This window comes from Aedes albopictus, chromosome 3 (genome assembly GCF_035046485.1).
Source record: "Aedes albopictus strain Foshan chromosome 3, AalbF5, whole genome shotgun sequence".
Taxonomy (NCBI): Eukaryota; Metazoa; Arthropoda; class Insecta; order Diptera; family Culicidae; genus Aedes; species Aedes albopictus.
In genome coordinates this window covers 446,722,008-446,739,600 of record NC_085138.1, presented here as the reverse complement: position 1 = coordinate 446,739,600, position 17,593 = coordinate 446,722,008, and the positions used below count along the sequence as shown (strand labels likewise).

General features: G+C 40.1%; 1 protein-coding gene across 10 annotated transcripts in view; it reads right to left on the bottom strand.

Annotated features, from left to right (window-relative positions):
- Positions 1–17,593, bottom strand: part of LOC109425837 (putative polypeptide N-acetylgalactosaminyltransferase 9) — a 278,116-nt gene that overhangs the window by 102,931 nt on the left and 157,592 nt on the right. For 2 of the 10 annotated variants that reach the window (XM_062856755.1, XM_062856754.1), the window contains exon 1: positions 3,891–4,329. The exons of the other annotated variants lie outside the window; for them this stretch is intronic. The gene's annotated coding sequence lies outside the window, so the exon portion shown is untranslated. Of the gene's footprint in view, positions 1–3,890; positions 4,330–17,593 lie in introns of those variants that run through there. 10 annotated transcript variants of the gene reach the window in all.

Genomic DNA, 17,593 nt, shown 5'->3' with positions numbered 1-17,593 from the left:
AGGCAAAGATTTCTAAATAGTGGTTGCTTGCAGTGAGTTCTGGTATGCAGATCCTGGGAAGGTCTTGGGAGATCGATAAAGTTAATTGCATCTAACTGGGAGACGACATATGCAAATATTAAAACGGGCCACAAAAGTTCAGCTTATTAGATGGATCGACTATAATTTCCTCAACAGTTGGGGAAGAAAACAAGGCAAGGGCGTTTCAGATGGTTTCAAGTGGTATCAAAGGGGTTTCCGGAACTGTTCAAGGAGGCCTGAGAATGTTCTTGCATGTTCTAGGGGGTTCTAAGAGGTTACAAAGTTTTGACTAGTTTTTATGAAAGTTTCATGGAGTTTCAAGTGCTTCCAAGGGGCTTCAGAGGATTCCCAGGGGCGGTCCTGGAATTCTCTGAAATCTTCCTGACAAGACCTTCAAAAGTACTTAAAACTCCCTGAAACTATCTAAGGACACCTGAAGCCCTCAAAAACCCGCCATTTTGGGCTCCTCTAAAATTCCTGAGAATCCCCTTGAACCCATCTCAAGGAGCAAAACCTTTTCTGGCTAACCAAGATTCTTCATTCACAACACCGGCTTAATTTTTCAACAGTGGTTCCAAACATACGGCCATGGGCCACGCGAGAATCGACAGTATGAGGACGAAATGTAATTTTTTTTTTTTTTGCAAAGCTTGTTGCTTTGCAAAGTTCAGTGGTTCCCAATCTGGAATCGCGGGCAACAATAGGTTTTCCAGAATCAATAGTGCTAGGAAGAAGTGCACATGTATTTCGGATTGGACATTCAGGAATGTTCAAAGGGTGTTACAGGGGATCTATGGGAGTTTCAAGGGTTTTCCAGGGGCGTTTCAAGTGTGCCTTCCAGAGAACTTAAAAGGTGTGTGTCTCATGGGACTTCAGAAACATTTCAGGTGGTTTCAGTGTATTTCAAGGGGTTTACAGTCACGTTTCAGAAGTGTCAGCGGCGTTGCTGGGTTTTAAGGGACATTTTAGGAGCTTTCAGGTAATATCAAGGGGTTCTCTGAACTCTTCACGAGGCCTGACGGCGTTCTTGCATGTTCAAGGTGGTCCCAGGATATTGCAAGGTGTTTTAGAAGTGTTGATTAATGTCTCATGGAATTTTGTGTGCTTCCAAGGGGCTTTAGAAGGTGTAGGGTCTAGCTCGAATCCAAAGTAAATGTCATTAATCCACGTTCAGATGATTGGCAGAAAATATCTAATTCTTCAATTACTTGCGCTTTAAAAAGCGTCTTTATTTCACCACGCCTCAGCCAATTCACTCTTCCTAGATAATTCCTGACTACTATGATCGTCCCTTCTTGTTGTCCCTAACAACGAGCACATGTCTCGGAACACCGAAGCAATTCATCTGCTCATTATTTTATAATAACATTATCAATTTTCTACAGAGGGCTTCAGGGGACGGTTCTAGAACTTCCTGAACCCTCCCTTACAATCTCCTTGAACGCACTTATAACTCTCTGAAATCACCTTAAGACTTCAGGAGCTCCTGAAGCCCCTAGAAAGCCCGTCCTTTTAGGTACCCCTGAAATTTCTAGAAACCCCCTAATGACTACTTAACTAAGCTCAGCGGCTCCCAATCCCAACCAAACATTACAGGCGACTCACGCGATAATGAAGACGAATTCTAGCACCCTGATGGGAATAAAACAAACTCTCATAACAATCGCGATTTAACCGGAGATCAATTTACAATCACTTTCCGAGGCGAAATTTGCAACAACAGCTGTTCTCAATTCGGACGACCATAATGAAAACCACGCGAGAAAAAACGCGAGACAGTTTCGAAAACGCAGCCATTCGCGCGCACAGCCTGCTACGGTCCTTTCTGGAGTTGTTCATATTAGACACATAAACTTACATTGCAGTGGCTGAAGTGAGACACTCTAGACTTTTCACCTTTTTTTTTTCAGGGAAGCTTGCAGCAAGGACAAGAGCAACAGAAATTACTTCTGGGAAACGGGTTTATTCGCATACTTGGATCTCTTTCCATTTGGAATCGTTTGAAAATGGGTTGTGTAGGAAAATATTTTCTTATCCCTTTATAAAGGAGTGAGGCATACAAAATGAAACGAACCAGCAGATTGAAACGATGCAAATATAGAATCCATGATTTATTTCCATTCCTCGTTAAGTTAAGAAATTTGACGAAAGTTTTTGGACGCAAACTACTGTAAGTTTCTAAGTATCATAGTGCTAACATTGTTATTGTATCAAACAGCATTCAAGCAAAAAAAAAAACTGATATTGTTTACAATAAGTTTTTTACGCGAGAGATACGTGTCGCGTTAAAAAAAAAAAGTTCAAAATTCTGAAAATCGTGTAAAAAAAGTCTCACCGTTTCTCGACGAATCATACAAAAATAAGACGATGAAAAAAAAAATGGTGAACGGAGTTATCATTAACGCGGCCGCGATATTAAAGACCTGACCTAACTGTATTTCCATTGTGTTGAAGATTTTCTACAGAACTTTTAAGATCCTTACACCCCTCGCATACTACGCATCAATTCCTCCTCAGGCAGCGATACGTATGTGTCGTATCGACCTGGCACATGTTGTGTTTCGTTTTTATCTGCCTGCTACGATCTAATTGACAACCGGCTTGTCACACCCGGAAATAAACTTTCGAAAATAATCTTTTCTCGGAAAATGGAATGGAATCTCTTCGAGAGGAAGGGAAGGACACAGAGAGAGACTGCAAAACAATCGCAATTATCTTCCCGTCAGATGGGTATCGCTTAGAAACTGATAAAATGTTTTTTTTGCCTCTGCTAGTGATGCAATATGTCCGAAGTGAATCCCATCCGGAGGCAGCAACGTGAATCGAAGTAGTCGCTTGAAGCTTCTATTTCTCCGGAAAAAAAAAGAATCGCAGCAAACCGAACAGCAAACGCCAATCAGGTAACTAGATGCAAGATTGATAACATTTTCAAAGTGGTATTATTTGATAAATGATGATGACATTTGGTTGGAATTTCACATCTTTCGACACTCCGCTGGCTGACTGATAGTCGCTCGATGCTGTCGGTGTCGGTGGAGCGAGTGGAATTGAACGACGAATTGGAATTTCGTGTACCACCTATCCAATGTAATGGTGAAAAGAATGACACCTCCCCAGAGGATCCAATTTGCCCGTTCGGAAAACTGGTCACGTTTCGGAAAGGATTTTCTCCAAAGTCGGAGATGCGGAACTTTCTGATCGATTACTTTTTCCTTTTGGCCACGTGAAAGGCGAGTGGCGATGGACAGAGTTACCACCGCAAGGTTACTTTATCATACTAAATCTCTACAGGGTCGCGAAGAAAACAAGCAATTATGTGGCCTTTTCCAGTTCCAAAGTCGAAGGTTGCTGCGATGTCCTAACTCCTAAGCCTATATTGTTTGTCCCCGACAGTGAAGCAGACGCTGACTTTCCAAAATGTCAACTTGAATGGATCCCTAGATGGGTTCCTCATTTCCCTCGGGGGTTTCCTGGCAATATTGTAGAGCTGAACTAGTCATAAAAAGAAGCTGGTTCGACTTTTCAAGTTGGGGTAGCGCTGAGGCGGAGAAAGACCAGACGAGCACACTAAATAATGCAAGAACCTTTCAGCTTTACTTTCTTCTTTTGCGCTTTCTCGGTCGGTCGATGGTACACGACCATTTGGTAGATTTTGCACTGAATTTCACATATTTTCCATACCACATCTTTGTTAAATGGCTGCTACATTTTCGCTTTTTTTACTACATCATTCGGACCTACGTCAGACACATCGACTAAACTGCAAGATTTCATTTTTCTTCTGAAGAAATGAACTTTCCGCCAACGAACGGAAGGGAGAAAAAGCATTTGCCCGCTTTTCAAGTGTGTTAAATATTCCATGTACTTACCTCAGAGTGCAATTTTCGGGCCACCGCAGTTGGCCATGAGTAGCGGCTGACGGTTTATCAGTAGTTGCCCCGGGCAATTGATTCGCAATGGTTGCTTGATTTTAATGAGATTTTACCGCGCTTACGCCGCTCGTTTTGCGGTTCAGTGAAATCGGAACCACTTTCCTTGCACTTTTGGATCGCGTTACAGCAAACCATTCATTAGCACTTATCAATTTGAATAGGCTCTTATCGCCGCACAAGCAAATTAAATCAATTTGCGCACTTCACAATAGTTGACACCACCTGTCAATAGTTCAAAACTACCACATTAACGTCAAAACCAACAATTTATTGTCGCTACAAATTAAAACCCGGCCTTTCTGCGCCTAACGTAGAAGTTTCTCTTATCTTCTCTAAATGCTCCGGGTGAACATTATTGCACGCCTCGTTCAAAAATAAGAACAACACATACTCCCCCTCTTCCAGTCGCGCATACACGTTTGAGCAACTGATAACACGGATAACACACAACACAGCACAGTCTCGGAGTCTCGGTGTCCCCAGAAGTCGTAAAATGTTAACCACCACTTTAATGTCTCTCGCCGTGGAAACAAGCAAAACACATAAATTCTTTGCCTTGGTTAGTCTTGGAAGCGTCTTTTTTTTTCGTTCGAGATACAACATATGTAATGTAGAAGTAGGTCTACAGAAGATAGACTGTCCGTTGTACCACACAGCACATGGGAGACAACAACGTCTGACTGAAACTGCAAGGCACGTTTCGCCACTTTCAGAACGTGGAAAATTGAGTCATTTCGGAGTAAAGTTTTTCGTCTTTCCGAATGTTACCACAACTGTTGTGTGCTGATAAAGAGAGTGGGTAACTTTGTTATTTTTATTTTTTTTGGGGAACATCATTTTTTGATCGATTGCGATGGTCAAGTGTAGTAGGCTGCTCGCGTTAGCAGGTGTCGTAGTGTTCAACCAAGGCAGCCGCGCGTTTGAATCTTTTTGACGTGGGACTACGTCTTACAACAATGTTTAAGTTATGGCTCGTTCCAGCTTGTGCATGCATTTACCGAACGGCTATCGGGTTTATTTCATCTGAATTAGCGCTATTCTTCACATCATTATAACTCGAAGGAAAATGTCTGGTAAAATATTGAAAGTTTCAACGCCAACTACCTAATCCCTGAATAAAACTAGAAAGAATAGCCAATGTTGGCAGCTAGAATACCAAAAAGTTCCTCTGAATTCTTTTGAGCATATTTCGGCCAAACGGCATTCGTCCAAACGACCAAATTTCCGGACACCGTCCAAAGAGTTTATGACATTGTTGGTATTTTATTCAAAGTTTTTAAATGTGTAGTGTTAACTTCTTTCGAATATGTGCAAAAGTGTTAAAACTCACCTTTTTTGTGGAAGGGAGTGTTGCCAAAGCTTCTTACTAACTGGAAGCTTGTGTTTTTTCATAGAAGCTTCAGATTTCTCTGAACGATTATAAGGAAGGCAAATTAATCCCAGAAGCAATGTGGATCAAGCAGATGTTTCCATAAAGACGACGCGATGGTTTTCAAGTGAACGTGGTTAGCAGTGAAAGTTTGCATTGATCTAGGAATTCCTCCACTAGCATTTCTGCAGATATTCCATTGAGGATTCCTACTGGAATTCTTTCGGAGATGCCACTTGGATTGCCTTCCCGGATTTTTCACAAGAATTCTTCTGTATTTTGTCTTATGGTACATGAGAGTTCTCTCGGTGTTTTCCCCAAGAAACTTTCGATCGTTTTTTTTCAGTGTTTATACCGAGATTTCTACAGCAGTTTCTCCCAAAATATTATTTCGCTGTTGAAGCGAGATTTCTCTTAAAGCTTTTCTCAGAATTTATATTAACCTAGCTGTCCCGGCAAACTTTGTCTTGCCAAGCTGTGGTGGTTTGACAATTGTTAAGGTCATTGCAGCATGGCACTCTTGATTGGTTTTATTTTCGATCGTGTTGATCTTCTTCCCAGATCATGGAAAATGCCTCAAACGGACCTCAAACTCATTTATATATATATATATATATATATATATATATATATATATATATATATATATATATATATATATATATATATATATATATATATATATATATATATATATATATATATATATATATATATATATATATATATATATATATATATATATATATATATATATATATATATATATATATATATATATATATATAGAGATAGATAATTTTCCACCATTCTTTCCAGGATTTCTATACAGAGTTTCCCAGGACATTTCTCAAACATACTCACGATGTTTTTCTAATTTTATGATTCCTCTCTGAGTTTATTCCAGAAGTACTCTTATAAGGTTCCTTCAGATGTTGCTCTTGAGATGCCTTTCAGAATTTTCCTAATCTTTCTTCTAAGATTTCTTCCGGAATTTTATTCCTCTTTTGAAATTTCTATAGGAGATATTGTTATACTTCTGATAGAGTTCTTTCCACGATTTATACCGTTATTCCGGTTTTTTTTTTCACTACGTAGAGGTTTCTGGGATTTCTGACTGTGGTCCTCCAGATATTTGTCTTAGAGATTTTCTCAGAATCTCTACCAACAATTTCCACGCCTTTCCTTTGAGAGTTACTTTTGCGATTTCCTTAATAGCTACTCCCGGAATTCCTACCGCAGGAATATTTCTCAAAATAGCTCCTGAGATAGCCTATGCAATTTGTTGTTAAAAATGTCTGGCTAATATTTAACGCATGGGCATATTTGTTACCAATTTAATTCAATAGAGCACAACATCTAACCCGTAGGTTGATGTCAACCTGAAAAAAATCTTTAACTTTACTATTGCATTGTTATAACTTAAGAAGTGAGCTGAAAACTACAGTGGCACTAACGTCAACTATGCGAATATGGGCAGCATATTGCCCGTCATTTTTCCATTCGACGTACAGCGGCGAGACGTCAGTGATAATGAGTAGGCAGAATTTTAACCATACTCAAAATATACAGAACAAGAAGGGCAGAGAATATTTATTGTTCCTTAAATTAGATGATTTGTTTGAATGCCGTTGTGAATTGACCTGAAATTAAAAACTAGTTGGCTAGGTGAGTTCTTTATTATTCTTAAATTAGTATTATACTAATTATACGCGAGTTACCACACTTCTCCAGTACGTTCTACAACTCGACTTCCGCAAGTGGTTTCACACTGAGGGATGCGGACTCAACTTTTTTAGTCATTCAATTTGTGCACGTATCTTTTCCTCCTGTGCTCCCCGTTGTTGAGTTGCTTATCTCTATGGAGATCAATTTCACAGTGCACGCATGAACTACTCCACACAAAATTTAAACATACTGATTGCAGCAAAAGTTACAATTGAACATATATAATCAGCTGATTGTGTACCACATGGACTTGGAAGAATAATTTACAAATTTTGGGTAAGTTTTGCACGTGATTTTCACACGTTTCAAATGTTTTTGTATATGATGACAAAGTTTGTGTGTCATTGAACGTTTCACTTGCTTTAGCGTGACTCAGTAAACAATTTGCGTATCCAGGCACACTATGATCATTCTCGAGGTTTGGCAGCAGCCAGGCTGCTGTCAAATTTCAGTCCGCAATCCTCAGGTTTCACATAAGTGAAGAATCTAGCGAGGCTTCAACGGTGCCTGCAAGGGTATGTCATAGATTCTGTAAAATGTCGTCGCTTGATGCCAGAATTTGAATCACATGTTATGAAAACCTTACGGAGGTTGTATCCCAAGTAATTGAAAGTTTCACTTCCCATGACGAAATGCACTTTTGAATTCCACGATGATCAGATAAAGTTCGGAATGGAGCTTTCTGGCTGTTTAAGAGGCTAACAATGAGCCTTGCTGGAACTTCGCACATAAGTTCAGAGAAGTTCGTTTCAGTAACTTGTTGTGCTAAGGTTCCCGAGCAGAGGAGAATAGCAAATTGATAACAACAATATCACGTAGCCTGTTTTTATATCATAATTTGTCATTTTTAACTTATCAAAATATATCTTTTTTATAACATGTTTTGTTTGGCAATCTTATTTAGTTATGTGTAAGTTGTTGGGATATATCTACAAGATAACATTTCAATAATATATATTGTTGTAGAACAAATTTAGTTATTATTCTACTATAGAGAATCTACAAATATGTGATGAACAATAATACAGCAATTCCTGTTATTAACTTGTTCATAATTGCACAAATTTCCTGTTATTAGGTTGTAATTGATCTAACAAAACATGTTATTGAATTTGTCTTCCAGGAACATTTTTTTGTAATGATATTTGTTATTTTGCCGCTTATGACTGGCAAGTTTATAACATAATATGTTATGCTAAAACATAAAAATTACTGATTCCATTATTCAGTTATTAAGCCAAAATAACATATTTTATTATGCTGTTGATATTTTCTTCTGCTCGGGTTTTTATTTAAATTTTACCGAAAACAACTTTATTATAAAATTTTCATGAACACTAAAATTGAATTTACTAAATTAATGAATTAGAAGTGTAAATGAAAAAAAAAATGTGACGCGCACCGGATTTGAACCGGAAGCCGGTACGTGAATGCCCTACATTCTACCCCAACACCACAAATCTGATGTAGTATATAGCGGATGCAATCTGACTTGAATCAAAGCTTCGTCGACGCCTAGATTTGTACACATGTGCAGTAGCGTAGTTAATCTTGTTATAACAAATATCAACAGCAGTGCAGCGGTACGGTAGCAGGTTATTACGCAGAAGGACCTGGTTCAAATCTACTCCTGGAGTGTATCATGAACAGTACACTGAACGGCGGCTTGCGGTGAAAATTACTATTCTGAGGGTCAATTTAAATACACAACGCCACTAAATTTGTGCAGACTGATTTTCGTTTCAATTCAACAGAATTATGTTTTCAATTTTACCATGGACTCGATTTTCAATTAAAAAAATATTCTGTTGGGAACCGGATTCGAACCAAGAACCTTGACATCACCAGGCTCGCACCCTCAACAGCATATAGGCAGAATCAAGCAGGAAAGGGTCAATGGGTCTGTACAGAACATGTCTGATACCACAGTGAAAGAGGCTCGTGAAAGGAGTGCGGAGTTAAGGGTTGCCGATTACGCCACAACGTGGCATCGGATCTACAAATTACGGGGCCAGCTGAATCTTCTTGGCTTGGGTGGACAAGCAATCCTTTCCACGTGCAGGGAAAGGATCGCAGCGAATAGGAGTAGAAATATCCGGCACCGTACTAAAGAACCAGTTCCAGCTCATCAATGTGCACACCGTTCAAAGTCTTTAGCTTCAAGGACAGACGTTCCAGTACGAAGAGTTGTAGAAGATCTATCCTCATTTGCGTGGTGCCCCGCTCCACAGTGACGTGGACGCGGTTCCTAGACTTATCATCAGTGTAGAACACGCACAGCTGCTGACGACGTTGAAGGTTTAAAAAGGTAGATCGAATGAACCGGTAGCTGTGAAGACTCGGCTGGGATGGTGTATTTATGGGAAGCAAGTCAGTGATTCTAAAGTACGTACACACTCAGGAGCAAATTACCGAGAACCGCGAGCTGCAAGATCTGATGCGGCAATACTTTGCGGTCGAAGAAGCAACTCCTACCGAATCCGTAGATGACATTAGAGCTCGTCAGATTCTGGACCAGACATCCAGTGTTTCCAGATAGCTATCCTCTAGCAGTACGTAGACTACAGTCACTGAAAAAACTTCTCGACATCAGAGACCGAGAGCTGAAGAAGAAAGTTGTGTCACTGATTGAAGAATACGAGGTATCTACCCTTACGGGCACTGAAAACCCCAGGTATCAGGTATCAGGTATCAGAAGGCCGGCTCCAGAGGCACGTTATCCTCCATTTGGGACATTTGTGCCATCGCCATACATATGAGCCTATTTCATCATTTACCTGAGGGAGAATGGGACAAGGGATGGGAATTGGGAAAGGGAAAGGTGATGAAATAGGAAGGGGTGCCCTAGAAGAGGGAATGAACGCATAAGCGCAACGAGAGCTCATAGCTCATACCACAACGGGGTTAATCAGTGCCCTGAAAAGGACACTGTAAAACGCATAAGCGTACAAAGAGCCTATAGCTCATTGGAGGTAGCTTGCGACGTCATGCGACTTTCAATATGACATAGAAAGGCGCGTCATCAAAAGCATCCTCAATATTCAAGAAATCACCCAAGCAAAAACTACGTTTGAGCGAGTGCTTTCTTGAAAATGTATACAACTTTATGTAAAAGAGTCACTGTGGACATCCCAAATTGGGAGACATGTGAGTTCACATGAACAGGCATGTTAGCCAGACGAACATCACAGATGTGATAATCGACAATGCGTTTCGAGCATTTCAGAAAGAACGACGTAACCAGATAAATCTGGAACTTATTCCTTCTTTTTACAACGCACGCACCCTTTCGGGATAAAACTACAGAGTAATTTCATGCCATGAAAATACCAAATAGAAAACTACAAGAGTTCAAAACATGTTTGAAAAACTCAAATCCCTCTGGAGAAAAATAGGATAAAGCCCCATTTGCTCCAGGAGATTTGAAGTAAGCAGAGCTTTTTAGTGCTCACTAAATCGATTCTATAGCTACAATCCTCGGGGTAGAAGCTAAATCGATTCTATAGCTACAATCCTCGGGGTAGAAGCTAAAGATTCGTAGCTATACAAAAGACTGGTTTATCCGAAGATATTTAGAACTTGAACAGGTCCGAGTTCCATTCAGGAATACCTCTTGCGGTCCGCACAGACCGCAGAGGACAAGCTTCTTTCAAAGCAGTAGCTATGGTATACCACAATGAAGGGCGTTGTAATAACAAAACCATAATGAAACTCTCTTGGAGTAGCAATGGAAGCGAGTTATCCATAAAATGTGATCGCAATCAATTATTACAGGTTCCCTAGCTTGTTGAGCAGGGACGCCTGAATACGCAAAGTTTGCGAAGGAACACTCCAAAGTGCAAAAAGGTCAAATGGAGAGTCCTCATCTGACACATGCCAATCAGTCAACTCATGATAAATTCTGCTCATGCAGAGTTGGGTTAGGTGCAATTCTATGTTAAGTTAACCATGAACTGTACTACCTAAGTATTCCATCAAACTGAAGCATCTCAAATCAATGTTTGAGCTACTTCAGATGCCAAATATCAGCGAAAAGATGCTGAAAACAAGAGCTTGCTTGAAGGCATCCATAAGGAAAGGTTGAAACATACTGTTAACGTTATTCTAAAATAGAGCATGCTCGAGGCACGAAGTTCATCTATAATGAAAAAAGCAAAGCTGGGTTCACAAGGTAACCTAAACAGAAGTTACCCTACGAAAATGAACTTTTTGAAGTAGATCCACTTGGGCTACATACGCTTTTTACGCTGAAAATTGATCTGAGGTTTCCTTGCCGTAGCCACTACCCAAACTACACAGGATAACGCACTTCACAGTCACAGCACAAAAAGGAAACATCAACGACGAACCAAATTGTGGTCAATTGAAAAACGCCAATGGCGAAAACGCATTAAGCGAACCCATATAGGCAGTAATGTAAGCTAATTAACAACATTTGAATAACCCCGCCCTTATTTAGCCTCAAGTTTGAGACTTAAGAAGGGCAACTGATTATCTCGGAGAAACGCAAGGTCCACTGCACCATTGCTCCGGTTAGCGCAGTAAGGGCGTAATACTGTGGAGGACGCCCTAATTCTCCACAGGCTCCGTTTGTGGTTAGGTTTTTATTAGACCCCCCTAACCATTCATTCTTTGGCACGGTAAGCATAAAGCCGCATAACACCATGAATTAGGGGTCACCTGTTTAGTGGACTCTTACCACTGGATCAGGCGATCCGTAGTGTTATTCTTAGCCAATTGAGACAACCGCTACCGACACTACACAGCTATCTAGGCTGATCGGGAAAAGAAGTTAACATTGATGGTCAACTTCCAAACGAACCCGAACAGCCGATAAAAACCCCAAGAAGGCGGCAAAAATCCGGCTTATTCGGGACGCAGCAGCAAGGCTGTATGGTCTTTCAGTAAGCAGGACATGCAAACATCATTGTTCTATGTTCTGCTGAGATTTAGGCAACGTTCAAACGCGGTTTGTGGGGATTACTTAATTTGAATTCAAATTGCTGTCATTTTAAATTAATGTAAATATTTCGTGTTAGAATAGTTTTAAATCTTTTAGTAAACTCTGTAAAGTAATTCTAGGGATATACCATTAGTGCAATTATATGATTACATTTATGATTTGATATTAATCAAAAAATCTCTGTATTTAACGACTTTTAATTTTTCTTGCTCAGATAACAAAAACAGATATCGATTTGCTATCATCGATAAAGAACTGTTTTCAATTTGCTGTCACAGGAACATTTTTCTGCTCTCATTTTTTATGTTTTAACCGTTAAAATGACCAAAACGACAACAACCTGAGATATCAAAGCTTGCAATATCACAACATCAAAATTAGTTTTCAATTTGCTATCAGACTTTGCTCGGGAAGCAGTTGTCAACGTTCAATATGTGGAAGACTACCTCGATAGCATAGATTCCACCGAGCAAGTCGTACAATTAGTCAACGAGGTGAAGCACGTGCACTCTCAAGGAGGATTTAAGAAAATAAGGAACTTCCTTCGAATTCGCCGGACATTCTACAACAATTGAGTGATACCAAGTGCATGCAGACGAAATCGCTGGATTTGGAAGGTTAGAAGCACGTCGAACGTGTTCGGTGTGGAATCCCAAAAAAGGTGTGTTCTGCTTCCACGTTATGATGAACGACGGCTTAAAGAAGTGACACCAGTGAAAAAGCGGAAAACCCACCCCAGTAGTATCCAGCTGCATGTGTTCGTAGACGGAAGCGAACTTGCCTATGCTTGTGCCGCCTATAACCGCTCCTATATCTCCTTTGGAAACCAAATATCCGATAATTCTGCCGAAGGATCACGAGCTTATTTGATTATTAGTGGACAGCTATCACCGACGCTTCATGCACATGCACAATAACACGCACAGAGCTACCAGCGCAGCCGAATCAGTAAAAAATATTGAAAATCCATGGAAACATTACTAAATTAACGATTAAAACCTAATTCTGGACAAACACGTCTAAAGGTCCAATCTGCAAAAGAGAGGCTCTCTTTGCTAAGATTATCTTTAAGTTATTACGGTGTCACAGTTGACATTTTTACAATTTGTTATGTGTAGATCGGAAAAGGATTGCTCTTTCTACCTTCTGACGCAAGAAGTAAATCAAAATGAATATATACAAGCATGTTATAATCGAAAGAGAGGAGACTTAAAGAGAGCCTCTCTTTTGCAGATTGGACCATTAGACATTAGACCGGCCCACATTTGTATGGAGTGAAAAAAAAGTTTTCACAACTCACGGGGCACCCTCTAGAATCGTGCCCTTGGATGAGAAGAACAATATGTGAAAGATTCAGCTCAATCGGTTGAAAACTGAGCTGGCGCAAATGAGTTGAAGGTTTGTATGGGATGTTCAGTCCAAATATATGGGAAATTGGATGACCTCCAGTCTCTCATACAGCACGCCGGTTTGGCGAGATTGATTTGACTCAGAATTATAAGAATAGCAGTTGATACCCTTATGAACAACTTTGTAGAAGACCATATCATGATAAAACTTAATTAAGTTGCGGTTTTAGCCAACGAAACCAGGATTAGGACATCTTCCCCCGTTTACTCTCACGGCGTGCATATGGTGAAGGTTTATCACAAAAAATTAGGCATCGCCAAATCCGCCGTTTTTCTAAAATATGGGCTTCTGGCTATCATTTAACGTGTTCCCCAAAAAAATCCACCGAGGGATCCCGAACAACTTTTTCAGAATACTGTTTTTCCCCATACAAAATGCACGGTTCCAAATTAATCCCTATTTCTACTTAACAAACATACCCAATATTTGTATGAAAAAGTTCCCCCGATGGAATATTTAGATGTTGGGCTTGAATGAAAGCTGGTAGCGTCAACTTTCACGTAGCGTAAAAATTAGCGATGCCCATTTTTTTGTAATAAATTTGTTCTACCAGACACACCGTGCTCTCGGTTGTTACATGCAGCACGTGTTTGCCGTTCAAAACTTGCTCACTACATCATAGGCGGCTATGTTATCCTTCATTTTCATTGCTCATGCATGTGGGTGAGTATCGAGACAATGTAGAATTACATAGCTGCCTATGATGAAGCGCGCAAGCTACGGCCGACCAACACGTGCTGCATATAACAACCGAGAGTAAACGGGGGAAGATGTCCTCATCCTGGTTTCTTTGGCTGAAACCGCAACTTAATTAAGTTTTATCATGATATGGTCTTCTACAAAGTTGTTCATTAGGGTATCAACTGTTATTCTTTCAATTCTGAGCCAAATCGAACTCGCCAAACCGGCGTGCTGTATGAGAGACTGGAGGTCATCCAATTTCCCATATATTTGGACTGAACATCCCATACAAACCTTCAACTCATTTGCGCCAGCTCAGTTTTCAACCGATTGAGCTGAATCTTTCACAGATTGTTCTTCTTATCCAATGGCACGATTCTAGAGGGTGCCCCGTGGAATTTTTCGACATTTTTGTATTTGGGCCGGTCTATTAGACATGTTTGGCCAGAATTATTTCTCGATACATAATAGATTTCCATTATTGGAGTTATAGCCTTTCGAAAGACGTAACTGTTAGAGCAATTCAACAATCGATTCCAAGGAAAAACAAGTCACGCAAGCTTGTCGAGCTACTGCGTAGTCCTACGTCAACTAGTAGCCGTATCGTTGACAAACGGTGTACGAGATTTTTTTCACTAGTTGGAACTTGAAACGTGTCAATTACGATACTCATGATAACCAACAATCTAAATGTGTGTCGCAATTTGTCTGTTATCACTAGCAAAGAGCACTCTTATCAGGTGCTGCTGATATAGTGTGAGGTGTAAACGGGCTACACCGGTAGGTTGTTTTAGTGACTCTACTAGCTAGCGGAATGAGTAAACAGAACGAAGATTCCATGTTTTGTAATGAAAGTTTGTATTGTATTGGATATTGTGTTTTGTTTCATTTCAGAAAGCCAGTTAAGGTGCTTAGCCAGAACAAACGGAGCAAATGCCTCCAAACCAACTACCATGAATTTGCCTCTTCAAAAATCACTCCCCCAACGCACGTGATTTGTTTACAATAAAACTGAAAACGCTTGTTCCGCGGTGTATCCCATTAAAAGTTTTGAGTGGACCCCAAAATTGCTGCACAGTAGGCCGCTTTGATATGTGTACATAATGCATCTCCGACGCACTGCAAGCATTAATAATGTTATGAAAAATGATAAATTCTATTCGTTTTCCAGATTCCTATCAATGAATGGCTATGGCATGTGTTTATTATGAGATTTGTGCACCAAAAATCGTGAGTAAATACAAAAGTCGGCCATCTTGAGACTCTAATAAGCTTATCCTTAAGTACACGCTAAATCAGGAAATTTCAAACCCCCCTCCTCGTACGCGTTTTTCTATATACTCAATCCATTCATTGCTTGTCACACATTTGAGAACCTATCCCTTCTCCCTCTGAGCGTAACACTTAATGGGTGACCCCAAACTATGAGAATTATCTAGAAAATTTGATATCATCAAATGCTAATTCGCTCGTCTTTAGTTACTGAAAGCACGTGCAAATCTAGTTTTTCTTAACTAAAGTTTACACAGCTGAAACAAATCAGCGCCTACCCTGTCCACACCGCCATCGGACTCGGAGAAAAAAACTGTGTTTCCTTTGCCGCAGCATCTGTACACTTTTATTTGTTTGTTATTGTTTCCGATAAGGAACGCTGCAAATTTGCCTAATTGAAAACTATCTTCTCGACTCGGTGCATTTTTCCCTCGACATTTGTGGCGCGGTGGCCGTGGTGGTGGTTGTTCAGAAGAAGGCGCGGAACTGTTTCATGCCGATAAAAGCGAAACTAAAAGAAAAACATACCTACAGAAAAACACTCAGTGTTGAGTAATCCGCAGCTCCGCCTTCTGAGTGTTTCCAGTGCTGCAGGAGCTGAGGCGAACGACGGACGACGCGAACTTATGGTATGATACTGATATGACGCGCTCTTCTCGGCTGTAGCTGGGATCTTAGGGGCTGTCCATAAACCACGTGGTCATGAGGGGGGGGGGGGTTCGGCCAATGTCCATTTTGTATGAACGAATAAAAAATTTTGTATGGACTAATGACCACGGGGGGGGGGGGGTTGAGAAGTCCCAAAAAAATGACCACGTGGTTTATGGACAGCCCCTTAGCAGGCCGATGGCTGGGTGGCTGCGTGAAAGAGGAAGTTTGAGCATAAACGCGATGAAAAAAACCTAATTAATCCACCTAGCGGTGATGGTGCCTTTCTCGTGCTTTAAAATATCATTTCAACAAAATTCGAGCGACATGTTGATGACATTGACATAAATACAAAATGAAAACTGCTTGCTAAATCTACTCAATATGGATACATTTTATATTAGCATAACATCCAATATTCAGAAAATATAAGACAACGATCCAAAACTCAAACCAAACAAGTGACATGAAGCCGCAAAATTTTGAAACGTCATTTTAGATTTTCCGGTCATCATTTTTTGACTCCGGATATCTACCCCAACTAAACTAACCGCCATCTTGAACATTGAGACACCATCTTGGATATTCTGGTATTCATTTTTGGACTCTGCACCTAAAATTACATAAAATAGTCGCCGTATTGAATTTTGGCATGTCGTTTATGATTTTCTGGTTACCAGTTTTGGACGAAGACCAGCATTCTTCCCCATTCAAACTATAGTCATATTGCAGACCTTGTGAAACAGCGCACAGCTTGGGTTTTCGGATTACAAATTTTGAATTCTGGACACATTTTCATACAAAATATGCCCATAATGCAAGAATTAAAAATCCTATAAAATAGGCACTAACTTGAATACTGGGCCATTATCTTGGACTTTGGACCGCTATCTTGGATACTCCGAACATATTTCCCATACTAAATACACTTATTTTACATAGTTTTAGAGCTCAAAATTCCTTAAAACAGCCAGCATCTTCTGTTGACGCGATCAAATTCTTATTTTTCCATTCAACGTTGACCCATCCTGCTACAAATTTACACCTTAAGAATCTGAAATGGTACGATTTGATGAGATCGCTTTAGTTTTGTCTATATTTGGTTCTCATATATGAGAACTTAGACCTATTCGTCACTGTTGTTCATACCTAATGTTTATCAGGCCGTTAAACAAAGCCACGATTTAATTTTTCACATGAACGTTGGTTCTGCTACACAGCAGCTAGTCTCTAATGTGATCTAAGGCTATTTTCATGCTAACCGTTCATTAAATTATCAAAAAATCTGCGATCTGATGTGTCGTATGTATGGGTTTGGTTCATTTTTATATTTGGTAATTTCCGGTGGAATAGCCGGATCTGATTCCATGAGTCATGGACCATGACACTACCGGTTGTCCCAATTATGGTCTGAGAATATTTTATTGCTATTTATTCACCTTTACCTAATCACCGCGATTTGATATATCGCATGAATGGGTTTGCTTCACTTTTACTTCTAACCACTTTCGAAGCCACAGCTGAACCCGCAACACTACCGGGAATCTAATGTGGTCTGACCCTATTTTT